A 13,102-nucleotide genomic window follows, 5' to 3' on the forward strand; every position below is an offset into this window, starting at 1 on the left:
CCCAAAATTTCACGAACCAAGTTAGAGCAACATGAAGAAGACTTCTGCAGACTACCACCACCACATCCACCTATACTGGGATGTGCACACTGTTACTCTACATTCTTTGTTTCTCTCCTCTCCAATCACTTAACATTGCAGAACTCCAGGACCCAGTCTTTGGAACTAGCTACCTTCATTCTTTTGGTGATCTCTTGCATCCTCTTTGTTTTTAAAACTATCAACACACCAATACCTAGATTCACAGCTCCAACCGGGACCTCTCCCCAAGTTTCAGCATCAGCCACCTATAAAGACAAATCAACACCAAAGCTGAACTTCTGATCTTACACCAAAAACTGCTGTCCGAATGTCCATCGCTAGCTCAGCAGGTGGAACTTTCATCCTTTCAGCTGTTCATACAATTCTTCCCTTGTCCTTCTCTCTCATCCCATATGATCCAATCCGTCAGAAGATCTCATTGTCTTTAACTTCAAAATGCATGCAGAATTCACCGCTTCAGAGCCCCACTCTCAGGTCCACTCTGCTCTGAATCAGCATATTCTCTCGTCTAGACACTTCATAAGCCTCCTTTTCTCCTCATCCTTTTTCCCCTCACCCATCCACCAGCAATCTATCACTTTTAAAACTTAAAAACATTTCACTGTTCAGTACAAGTTTGCCAGAAAGTCCCCATATCCCTCAGACTAGAGGCCAAATAGACAAGAAAAAATAGGTATTGAATAGGCTATGGGGGAAAAAAAAGGAACACTTGAACACAGTTGATGGGAATGTAAATTGGTGCAGCCGCTATGGAAAACAGTATAGGAGTCTCAAAATACTAAAATAGCCTTATCATATGATCCAGAATTCCACTTCTGGGCATATATCTGTGCAAAACCATCATTCAAAAACATACATGCATCCCAATATTCATAACAGTGCTATTTCAAAAGCCAGGATGTGGAAGCAACCTAAGTGTCCAAAAACAGATGAATGGATAAAGATGATGTGTGCATGTCTGTATACATGTATACATGTGTATCTAAGTATACACACAATGGAATGCACACTACACAGCTATAAATGATGAGAAAATCCTGCCATTTGAAACATCATGGATCGACCTAGATGGTATTATGTTAAGTGAAATTAGTCAGACCAAGAAAAACAAACACTTGATTATTTCACTTCCAAAGTAGAATCTGTATACAAAACATAAACAGAAATGGACTCACAGATACAAAGAACAAACAGGTGGTTGCCAGAAGATAGGGTTTTAGGGGACTGACAAAATATGTGAAGGGTATTAAGAAGAACTTCTAACTATAAAACAAATACATCAGGGGAATGTATTCTACACAGAGGGAGGACACTCTTTAGTACTGTGACAACTTTTATGGTGACGACAGTAACTAGGGCTTCCTGGGTGGCTCAGCTGGTAAAGAATCTGCCTGCCATGCAGGAGACCCTGGTCCAACTCCTGGGTCAGGAAGCTCCCCTGAAGAAGGAATAGGCTACCCGCTCCAGTATTCTTGGGTTTCCCTGGTGGCTCAGTCTGTAAACCATCTTCCTGCAGTGTGAGGGACCTGGGTTCAATCCCTGGGCTGGGAAGATCCCCTGGAAGAGGGCATGGCAACCCACTCCATTATTCTTGCCTGGAGAATCCTTCCCCATGGACAGAGGAGCCTGATGGGCTACAGTCCATGGGGTTGCAAAGAGTCGGACACAAAGAGTGTGTAAGCACAGAGAGTAACAGGAATTATTGAAGTGATCATTTCATACTGAATAAAAATATCGAATCACTATGTTATACACCTAAACTAATATAATATTGCATGTTAATCATAACACAATAAAATTTAATTTCTTTTTAAAAAGGCAAACAGACATCAGAACGATCGATGATCTGCCCCAGTACCATTTATACTCTCATGAGTTGTGATCCTATTTGCTCACAGTGGCCTCTTTTTCTTGGGACATGTCCAGCACACTTCTCACTTGAGGGCCTTTGCTTTAGATCTTTCTCTCCCAGGACTGATTTTCTCCCAGATTTCTTGCTAAGTAAACTCCTTCACTCTCCTTGGTTTTGTTTGTTTGTCTTTGTGGCCATGGAAAACCCCTACCTCAAGGCGACAAGCGATCCTCCCCATCACCCTCTTCAGGCTGGCAAATGGTCTCTGCTTGTCTCGAATGAACAGTTATCTAGGCTAAGGTGCCAGTAATATTGCTTTCCTTTCCCGTTTGTCACTGTGAATATGCAGTTTTGGTGGCAACCATCGTAACAGCCTTCATTTATTAGAGAAACTTGCACTTTGCATACATTATTCCTGATTCTGATAGCATTGCTATATGGTTTAAGTATTCTTTTTTTTTTTTTTAAGAGAGCTATCAGAAGAGAGAGACACATAAAGAGAAAATCACAGCTAATATCCCACAATATGGATAAGACAATGAGTCATTTGTGTCTGGCTCTTTGCAACCCATTGGCCTGTATGTAGTTCACCAGGCTCCTCTTTCTATGAGATTCTCCAGGCAAGAATACTGGAGTGGATAGCCATTCCCTTCTCTAGGGGATCTTCCTGGCCCAGGGATTGAACCCAGGTCTCTTGCATTGCAGGCAGAGTATTTGTCATCTGAGCCACCAGGAAATTTTTGCATTACCCCTTAATTATAAAATTATTTGTGATTATTTATTTCATTTTTTTCTATTTCCTAGTTACTATATATTCCCAAATGTTTTTACAATTAGAAAAAATAAAATCTTAAAATTGTTGTTTAAATCAGTATAGAAAGTCCAGTCACCAGGACAACAACATACTCTAGATTCTAGCAGTTTCAATTATATTGATTAAAAACAGGTTCCAGTATACCTGCTGCCACAGGACTCCAACCATTCCCTTAGATTTTCTTCAAAACGTCAACACAATTGCCCAAATATTCAACTACCAATTGGAGCTAATTGTAAGGATTTTCTCTGGAAGGGAAGCAGAGGTCGAGAGTCAGACTTCAGACACAATTTGTCACTGACTTTTTGGGTAAATCACGTTATCCTGTTAGGCCTCCTGTGTCTCATTTCAGAGAGTTAAGACAAGGTGATTCCCAGACTTCCTTCCAGCTCAAGTCCATGAAATAATAGTAGCTTTTTCTGCCCTATCCATGTTGTCCTAGGAGGTCACCAATGAGTAAATTACATTTGGAATGTATTAAACCTCAGTTGTTCTGGTTGGAAGAGAGGCCAGTAACTAAAGGACAAGAAGGGCCAACCACACACATTCTGGCCATTCAGCAGTTATCTTTCCAGAAGCCTTATCCCCTGGCTTCTGGGCCCAAACAACACAATCTGCTTAGAGTTCTGCCATCCTCACAAGGTATGATTTATCATTGCTATAAATTATTCAATTTATTAAAAACAAACAAACAAACAAAGAGTTCATCCATTTCTCCCATCTCCCTCACCCCCATCCTCTGGCAACCACCAATCTATTCTCTTTATCTATAAGCTTGTTTTTTGTTGTTTTAAATTCCAAATATAAGGGAGATCATATGGCATTTGTTTTTCTGTCTTATGGCTGAATTGTATGTGTGTGTGTACACAAAAAGGGAGAGAGGGGATAGAGGGGAGAGAGAGGAACTTTCCCACTCCGCTAGCATTTTCAAATCCCCTTTCTGTGCTCCATATCTCTTTTGCTTCCACAGCATAGTCTTATTATTGTTATTACATTCCCATTCCATAATATGTACTCAAGAAGAGCAGAACCATTAATTTTTCCCAATAGTCACATTTCTACTACCTAGAACAGAACCTGGAATATATCAATATCTCAACAAATATATTTGAATAAACTTTCAAATATTTATCTATTTGCTGTTTTATTTGTAATCTATTGAGTAACCAAATTTTCTAAATGAGAACAAATATTTACACAAATAAACATACTAAGACTTGACAATACCCACATTTGTTTTAGTGGTCAATACTGCCCTTTAATTGCTGGCAGAAACTCTCAATTTCCATAATAGAGTTAAAAAAAATAAAAAGACTTTAGATTTGTGAGTCAGTAGCTCATTACCTTAGGTATTAAAAGAGGACATAAATTGAAATTAAATAACTGCTATGTTTTCTAGTGTAAGAGCTTTCTCTAGTAGTTTTACTATAGAAGGTACTAAGAAATTTAAGAAAAACAAACTAAATTACATCTTATGTTTCTTATAGACACAGTGAGAAATCAGCAGAGAAGGCTTGAGCTGATGAATTAATGCACTCTTGGGTGTGACTTTTGACAATTAATAATCTTTAATTAATTTAGTCATTGTTTGCCCTTCAAGATAAAAATGGATATCTATTCATTCTTAGGCCATTATTTTATTTAACACAATGAACTTAAGTTGAAACTCTTCTGAGTGGCAAACTTTATTACAATTATATCCACTTTAAATTAATAACATCTCACACAAGGAGACTTGAAGATATGTAGAAGCCCCAAGCAATGAAATATCATGGCCTCATTATTCCCCCAATCTTATATTTAGTTCAAAATAGAAACCTATTAAGTTTAAATTAAGTATGAGGAATTTGAAATATTTTCGCCATAATGGCTAATGTTTTTAAATTACATTGAAAAAATAGGTAATTTCACATATCACAAAATTTTAGCACTGAATTGAAGAAGTTACCTCAAAAACTTGTAACTGAAACCCCAGATTTCAATCTTATTTGTCTCCTCTTATACAGTCAGCCTACTCCTCAGAGGATGGACAACAGTTTTACACATGCTTCTCAAGAGGTTATTGGCTTTCTTGGGAGAAACACACAAGGCTCTTCCATTTCAATTTCTTTTGGGCATATCCAGCCTCTCTCCCTACTCACACAGAGGTCAAACAAGACTTGCTCTCACACCAGCATGCACAATGAAGTGGTTCATGAGATATTTTTGCTCTGCACACCAATCTCCCCAGTTTGGGAAACCTGATGCTTTATACAGGAAAATTGATGTCCTCCCAAACCAAAGTTACCAAACATGCTACTGCTGCTGCTGCTGCTGCTAAGTCGCGTCAGTCGTGTCCGACTCTGTGCGACCCCGTAGATGGCAGCCCACCAGGCCCCCCGTCCCTGGGATTCTCCAGGCAAGAACACTGGAGTGGGTTGCCATTTCCTTCTCCAATGCATGAAAGTGAAAAGTGAAAATGAAGTCGCTCAGTCGTGTCCGACTCTTAGCGGCCCCATGGACTGTAGCCTAGCAGGCTCCTCTGTCCATGGGATTTTCCAGGCAAGGGTACTGGAGTGGGGTGCCATTGCCTTCTCCGAAACATGCTACTAACCTTGAGTAAATTTCCTTTCGGCAGCAATCCTCTTTCCTTCCTCCAGACCAGCACCTTCCTTCTGAACTCGGGTAAAACACCTCTATTAGCAGCACATCATAGCCTTTGTTTGTAACACCTGGAGATTATAGTCAATTAGCTACCCACTGAATGCCAGGCAGGTCAGGTGTGTTTTATAACTTTAAGTTCCATGCCATGATGAAAAATATATTTTTTCAGCTGACTGGAGCAAAACTGGAGGCTGATGAGGGAGAAAAAAGAAAAGAAAAAGGCACTGTTTTTAATGGTTCCACTGTCCTGTAATAAGTAATGGCTGCAACTCTCCTGCATCCCCATAGTTGAAATGAAAACCAGTGGAGCACTCAGCTTCATTTCAACCTGATGTTCCAGAGGGTTTTAGGAAAAGGTATAATACACATTCTTATTTAAAGAATTTTTAAAGGCATGAAATATAATCTCTGAATTAACTTCAAAGAAACTGAATCCTGATACAGATAAGAGGCACCAAGCTTTAGCAGTCAGTTGGCTCTTTGAAGACCTTCTGCTGTATTTCATGTGTTGTACCCACCACTTTCCTACTTGGGGAAAGAGAAAAGGGGAAAATGATGAACATTTTCTACCTGCATTTTTACCTACAAGAACTAAGATGATGTCTAAGATATTCATGAAGATAATGAACTATTATTTAAGGTTGGTGAAACTTACTCAAATATCAAAGGACTCAGTGACACAAAAGAATGACTGAGGGTGTGTATTATCATACATTTTACTATTTTACCTCTATTACTCTAGCCCAAGCCTATTTTTTTTTCCCTCTCTCATTAAATAAGAATCCAGCATCACTATTAAGCTTTAAAAAATTACTTTGTTGATCTCATAATAAGAGACGTTGGTCTCTTATTATGCCTTTCCGGTCTCTGTGATACTTAGACTAAAAAATTTATTGCTTCTTTGCATTTTCAGATCCTGGAAAAAAAATATATAAGGGCTTATGCAAATAAGATGGGGAAAAATGATTTGTTGTTTGTAGGCCACACGCAATCCATTGATTAAGCTACTTTATGTGATAAAGTAATTTTATGTCAAAATATTACCTTCAATGCAGCTGGAATTTAAGTATTTCCCTCACCTCCAAAATAATAGAATCAAATGGGAAAAGAATGCACACATATTTGTCCTTTAATTAAAAACACAATCAGAAACACAACTGCAGACTATCACCTATGAATTCAAATGCTAATTCTTTCAAAAGAAGAATATATTTGATGTCCGCCTTTGAAATATAAGAAATACACAACAAAGAAAGGAAGAGAAAAATGCCATAGGAAGTCAAACACACATTTGCAAAGCTAATTGAGCAAATGCACCACCATTTGACATTTTGCTGAAAGAAAAGCAGCCTTGCAGCCAGATAAAAGAACAATGCAAACAAAGCCAGAAAAATACACAGTCTAAATTGATCTGTTGAACCCCAAAGCACCAAGATAGCCTTGTACAAAGTGTGAAATTGAACTGTGAGCCACAGAGAAAATTTTTGTCCTAACACTTCCCAAGATCAGAGGGAATTGTAGGTGATCTTCCCTTCTTCTTTTATTTTCCTTTGTAAGAAACTAACCCATCTGAAGGACAAGAGTCTTAAATCCGGAACCCTCATCAGAGTTCACAAATGAAACACACAAATGAGGATTAAGAAGATTTCCCACCAGGAACATTACAAAGGAGAGTTAGGAATGGGGTGTAATGGGGGAGTCCAAGAGCGAGTACAGACTTAATTACCTTTCCAGCCCATAATAATGCAGTGCACTAATTTGCTAGATTTGGCTTGTTTCTGAATCTAAAACTTTTGCCAAAATTTCACTTTCAAGGGAAACCGAGAAAATCAAATTCTTACTTTGTGTTTCTTATTAAGAACTGAGCCCCTCTGACATCTTTGCACAGCCCTGTTTCCACTCAACCCATTACTGAAATGAAAATGCTATGATTTACATCCTGGTTCACACTGGCATGGAGCACATATCGCACTAGGAATGACAGAACCTCATGGAAAATAAAGAACTTCTTATAAGCTCGGCATGGGATGCCAAACAGCTGCTAAGTGAGAGGGCCAATCATACTCTCCCTCTGCAAACATCCCCTTGGACCTCATCAAATTCCAAAAAAAAAAAAAAAAAAAAAAACCCACACTGAATCTATAATAGATAGGAACCTGGCTTCAGGTGATACTGTTAACCTCCTAAGGTACTTGTAAGACCTTTTCAATTTAACCCATATGTCCTGCAGGTTCTCTCCTGTATCATTGGAAAAATAATGGTTCTTTCCTTTAAAAACGTGGCCTTGGGCATGGACAGCTGCCTGGTGTGCTTACAAAGTTACCTGTCTGCTTTGATACTGGCTTCTTCTTTAATTGCAGTGGTGTTGTGGAGAGAAAAGCCACAGCAGGATTTTTCCCTTTCATTGGCCTGATGAGCACTTTGGGGTCTGCCTTAATAAAGTCCTGTAGGAATATTTTCACCACTGTTCAGAGGAAATGGGGATATCTTGTTAAATTAGTTTCACTCCACAGTGAGGATTTGTGGGGAGGAGGCAGAACAGGAGATGTTTGCCCGGAAAGAACTGTTTCTTGATTCAGCTTCTCCATACACACGGGCTCGGGTGGCTTGTGCGCTTTCCCTCTTCATCAGTACCTCCGGGGAGACTTTCCCACACCCTCCTGGCAGGGGGAGAGCAATGAAGGCACAGAGTCTCCGGTGGATCTTATTTCCTGTGTCAGTGCAGCCTCCCCCTTGCCGATACCCATGTCAGAGTACATTAAATTCAAAAAGGTAGATTGGCTTAGCTCAAGATGCAGTGGGGAGGCTGCACACAGAAAACAATAGCAGCAGGGTACAAGGGGCCCCTTCAAAGAAGTAAATTAACTCAACAACCAGCTGCATGCAAAGGAGTCATGTGTGCAGGGCCATCACAATCCTGCCACCAAGGCTTGATTAATATTAAAATAACAATTATGCATATGTAAGATTTCGGAACAAGGGATCCCTCCCATTTCTGAAATCTCCTCAATATTTTTTTCGTAACAGCTACTCTGCCTTTTTCCTCCTAGAGTCTATTGGTTAGAGCCAGAAAAAAAGAGGAGTTCTGTAGGGAACCAGGTTCTTTGTAGAACTGTAGACTTCTTATGCAGCAAATCCCAGTAGCCAGGAAGCAGTGATTTCACGATTTATTAGCATTCAAACAAACTCTGTATAGATTCTCTCCTTCCCAGTTTCATCCTTAATATTCTATACCAACTCCAATCTTGTACGTGTCTGGGTTTCAGCCTGAATACAGATCCATATATGAGTCTCTCAGACCCTACAGGCTCACTCTGAAGGTACATTTTATTTTTACATGGTCAGCTCTGCATTTCACCCAGCAAAACTGATAAATTATTAAGCAAATATAGCATTAAAAGGGAAATGTGGGAACTCAAGAATACATAAAAGAGGAAAGAAAAAAAAAACTTCCCTTATACATCATGAAATGAAAATGTTCACCAAAAATCCTTTTCATTTAGGAAAAAGTACATTGAGAACCAACCGTGTGTCCACTGAACACTAAATTGCATTCCTAAATTATAAATTAAAATTTCATTAACTATTTCCATTCAAATGAGAACTCTGCACATTGAAAATTTAATTGACTTTTCCAAGGTCACTCAATTGATAGAGCAGGAGAGTTAAGACTGAAACCAAATCTCCTTATTCCCCATCCAATTTCCTTTCAACTCCACCACACTCCTTACATCTCAGTGTCTAATTTCCACGTCCAGGTCTTAGAAAGTCCGAGGACAGAACACAGAGGCTTTGATTGTGACTGAATGTCTCAGTTGTATTGTCAGATTCTCTGGGGGAATTATAAATCTCCCCAAGTGCTTAACCAATTACCATTTCTCCCCCCTCATTTTCAACAGGCATAGTCTTTGGAGAAAACACTTGCACTAAATTACTCGGGTCGTTTATATGGAATGACAACTTCTCTCCTAGTCAATTCAGTCTCCTTTTCCAATCACCGTCCTTTCAGGTGATGGATAATTCTTGTATTCTTTCTAAGGAGACATCTCACTCAAGTATTTTATTTTTCCTCCTGAGCTATATCTCTATTATCACTTCAGTTTTGTCTGGGGTCCCTTTTTTGCCCTCAAATGTAAACAGAAGATTCCATTAAAAATATTTTTAAGGGTCTCATTTAAGAAGAGCCATTTTCTGTGACTCTTTAGATCCCCCTCATCTAAATTTATATTGCTATTTCCCATGAAGAGAAAAGCTGACTGCCTAGTGATAGCTCATATAGGTTCCTACTTTTAAATGAGAGCTTTCTGAAGAGTGCCACTGATCTACAAACTTATGCCAAAAGTATTTGGTTTGAGAAATAGATAATTACAAAATTAAATAAAGATAGGTGGATAGATAAAAATCTGTGATGTTTAATGTTTAATCTGCTGTCATTAATTATTTAATTTTAAGATATTAGCCATTTGTAAACATGTGACATGCTCATTTTTATTCCAAATGCAATTGGCAACACACACACACACACAGATACACAATTTTTTTATCTTCCAAAATAGTCAAATTATCTAAAATTCATTGTTCTCTAAGAAACAATCACTTTTAATTTTTTAAACTATCATTATTTAATACTTTCTACATTCATGCCTCTTGTATTTCCTATTTTTACAAATATATTCTAAGGAAATCCTCATGGATATATAATAAGATTTTCTAGAAGACTATCTAACACAACGCTGTTTTAGCAAATTGCTGAACAATAAATGTTAAACACCAGAAAATCAAATAAATATATTATGCTATCTTTTATGTAATTTTAACCATAGATATTTAAAATTATGTGATAGAAGACTGAAAAGATTCTCTTGATTTATTTTGAGTGGAATAAAATAAGAACTACCACACATATCATGATGTCATTTTGGTAAAAGAACACACAGATGGACAAAAGACTTAAAGCATATGCATTTAATAGGGTACATTGTTTTTAAGAATCTATCAACACTATCTTGGTTAGCCTTGCAATCCTGCAAATAAAGCTGGTCTTAGGAAGAGAAGATTACAAGCTCTTATATATGAAATTTGAGTTTTAAGAGTTTGTTCCCTAGTAGGCTCTCTGGCTTCTCTTTTTCCTCTTCTTCATCTTGCAACTCCACAAATGTATGCTTTTATCTTAAGTGTAATGTCATTGTTATCACCAAAATAACAAATACTTCTGGCTAAATAAAGTTATATTTTGTTAGTCATTTATATATCAATGAAACTGAGTTCGCCAGAATTTTTCCAAGAAAAAAAAGGATTTATAAAGAAGGCAGCAGAGGCATAAGTAACTGGGTACACACCAGTTGAATCTCTTTATTCCATTGAATATCAATTTCCCCTTCAGGGATGAGATCAGACTATGATGGGAGGCGATGTGTATCAAAGGGGGAAAGAGACATAAGAAAGGAAAAAAAAAAAAAAAAGGAGCCCAGAGGATCTCTCAACTAGAGGCTAGTTTCATTGTAATGGTTTCCAAATATATATGCCCATCCAAATCATCATCGCGAGTGCTTGTTAAAACTACCGGCCTTCCTTTCTGATCCCATCTATCTAAACTTGGATTTTAGTGTCCATATTTTGAAAATCTTAAGTGGCCTTAACATAGCAGGAATGTAAAATAGTGTTTGGAAACCATTGGTCAAAGCAGAATGCTCTAAGCATATTACTTTCTAGCTTAGATTAGACAGGTAAATAGGATAAGTAATAAAGCATTTGATCGACTTACTGTTTTTGCATCATTGTTTCTCACCCCTTTTACGAAGAAAGGCGGAAAATGCAAGCAAGCTAGAAATGCTATTTGACTAGAAGTATAGAACAATTTCACCACCATGTTTTGAAAACACTGTTATTCATAGCCATGTCTCAATAAACATTTTCCACTAGGGGTCATAGAGTTAAAAGCCTCTTTGTTAAGTTGATAAGGCACTGAATTACTTAATATTATATCTGCTGAAAAATCTCAGCTTTTAATGTGACCATTACACATAGAAGAAATCAATGATTTCATCAGCTTATTAGGGCCACTGCTCCTGTGTTCAATTCATTATGTGGAACTACAATGGTTGCCAATGGATATGGCTTTGAACATTTCAAGCAGATTCATTTTTAGTTTCTGATTCAAAATTCAGTAGATGTTCTGGAAAGGCTGCAGTAGGTAATGAAAAATATACATCAAAATTTTATTTAAAAATAAGCTGAAATAGAGTAAAAACAGGGGAATCTAGTCTGGTGATTAAAATCTTGAGCATTAAAAAGGCAAGTGCCTTCTGACCTAGCCTCTATTTTTATTTGGGGACAACTGTCATTAAATTGTTGTTGTTCAGTCACTAAGTCATGTCCAACTCTTTGTGACCCATGGACTGCAGTATGCCAGGCTTCCCTGTCCATCACCAACTCCCAGTGCTTGCTCAAATTCATGCCCATCGAGTCAGTGATGCCATCCAATCATCTCATCCTCTGTCACCCCCTTTTCCTCATGTCTTTAATCTTTCCCAGCATCATGGTCTTTTCCAATGAGTTGACTCTTCACATCAGGTGGCCAAAGCATTGAAGCTTCAGCTTCAACATCAGTTCTTCCAATGAATATTCAGGGTGGGTTTCCTTTTGGATTGACTAGTTTGATCTCCTTGCTGTCCAAGGGACTCTCAAAAGTTTTCTCCAGCACCACAATTGGAAAACATCAATTCTTCGGTGCTTGGCCTTCTTTACGGTCCACCTCTCACATATATACTTTCCTGGTGGCTCAGATGGTAAAGTGTCTGTCTACAATGCAGGAGACCCGGGTTCGATCCCTGGGTTGGGAAGATCCCTTGGAGAAGGAAATGGCAATCCACTCCAGTACTATTGCCTGGAAAATCCCATGGACAGAGGAGCCTGGTAGGCTACAGTCCATGGGGTTGCAAAGAGTCGGACACGACTGAGAGACTTCACATTCTCACATATATACATGAGTACTGGAAAAATCATAGCTTTGACTAGATGGACCTTTGTCGGCAAAGTAATGTCTCTGCTTTTTAATACTCTGTCTAGGTTTGTCATAGCTTTCCTTTCAAGGTGCAATTGTCTTTCAATTTTGTGGCTGCAGTCACTGCCCACAGTGATTTTGGAAACCAAGAAAATCAAATCTGCCGCAGTTTCCACTTTTTTCCCACCTATTTGTCATGAACTGATGGGATTGGATGCCATCATCTTAGGTTTTCGAATGTTGAGTTTTAAGCCAGCCTTTTCACTCATTAAATTAAGCTTCCTTATTTCATTTTTGCCATAAACATATAGAACTCAAACTTGAAATAATTTGTCTTTTTGGTAGCTCGAGAGTAGAGATTAGTCATGCAAATCTAAGTTCATTCTCCAGGCATACTTTGATATGAGAAGCACTAGGGTTAGGTTGTCCATTGCAATCTATGAAGTGGTGGGTGGGTGTATCTGATTTAGAGGAGAAATACCGAGGCCAAATGACCTCACAAATCAGCCATATCCTTGAATTTACTAGCCTTCCAGTTTACCAATAATAAATCAATATGTTGATTTTTGCCTCTCTAAATTGTATGCCTACTTTTAGTTGATCTAAAGAGAGAAAGGAGGGTTTTATTTAGGAACCCCCATAAAATCCCACTTAGGGCATGCATGGAAGGATTTGGGGGCCCTCTCCAAATTACACAGAAAACCTCTACTTCAAGAACCAGAACTGATTTTTCTAATTCCAAACTTCC

General features: G+C 38.3%; 1 long non-coding RNA gene across 3 annotated transcripts in view; it reads right to left on the reverse strand.

Moving 5' to 3' along the window:
* LOC123335008 overlaps positions 1–8,771 on the reverse strand; it is a 604,601-nt gene extending 595,830 nt beyond the window's left edge. For 2 of the 3 annotated variants that reach the window (XR_006553221.2, XR_006641376.1), the window contains exons 1-2: positions 7,193–8,769; positions 5,302–5,542 (exon numbers count right to left, since the gene is read on the reverse strand). This is a non-coding gene — a long non-coding RNA (uncharacterized LOC123335008). Of the gene's footprint in view, positions 1–5,301; positions 5,543–7,192 lie in introns of all 3 variants that reach the window. The other variant, XR_006641377.1, reaches the window with a different exon arrangement.
* Between the last annotated feature and the right edge of the window lie 4,331 nt (positions 8,772–13,102).

Source organism: Bubalus bubalis, chromosome 9, assembly GCF_019923935.1.
Source record: "Bubalus bubalis isolate 160015118507 breed Murrah chromosome 9, NDDB_SH_1, whole genome shotgun sequence".
NCBI classification, from domain to species: domain Eukaryota; kingdom Metazoa; phylum Chordata; class Mammalia; order Artiodactyla; family Bovidae; genus Bubalus; species Bubalus bubalis.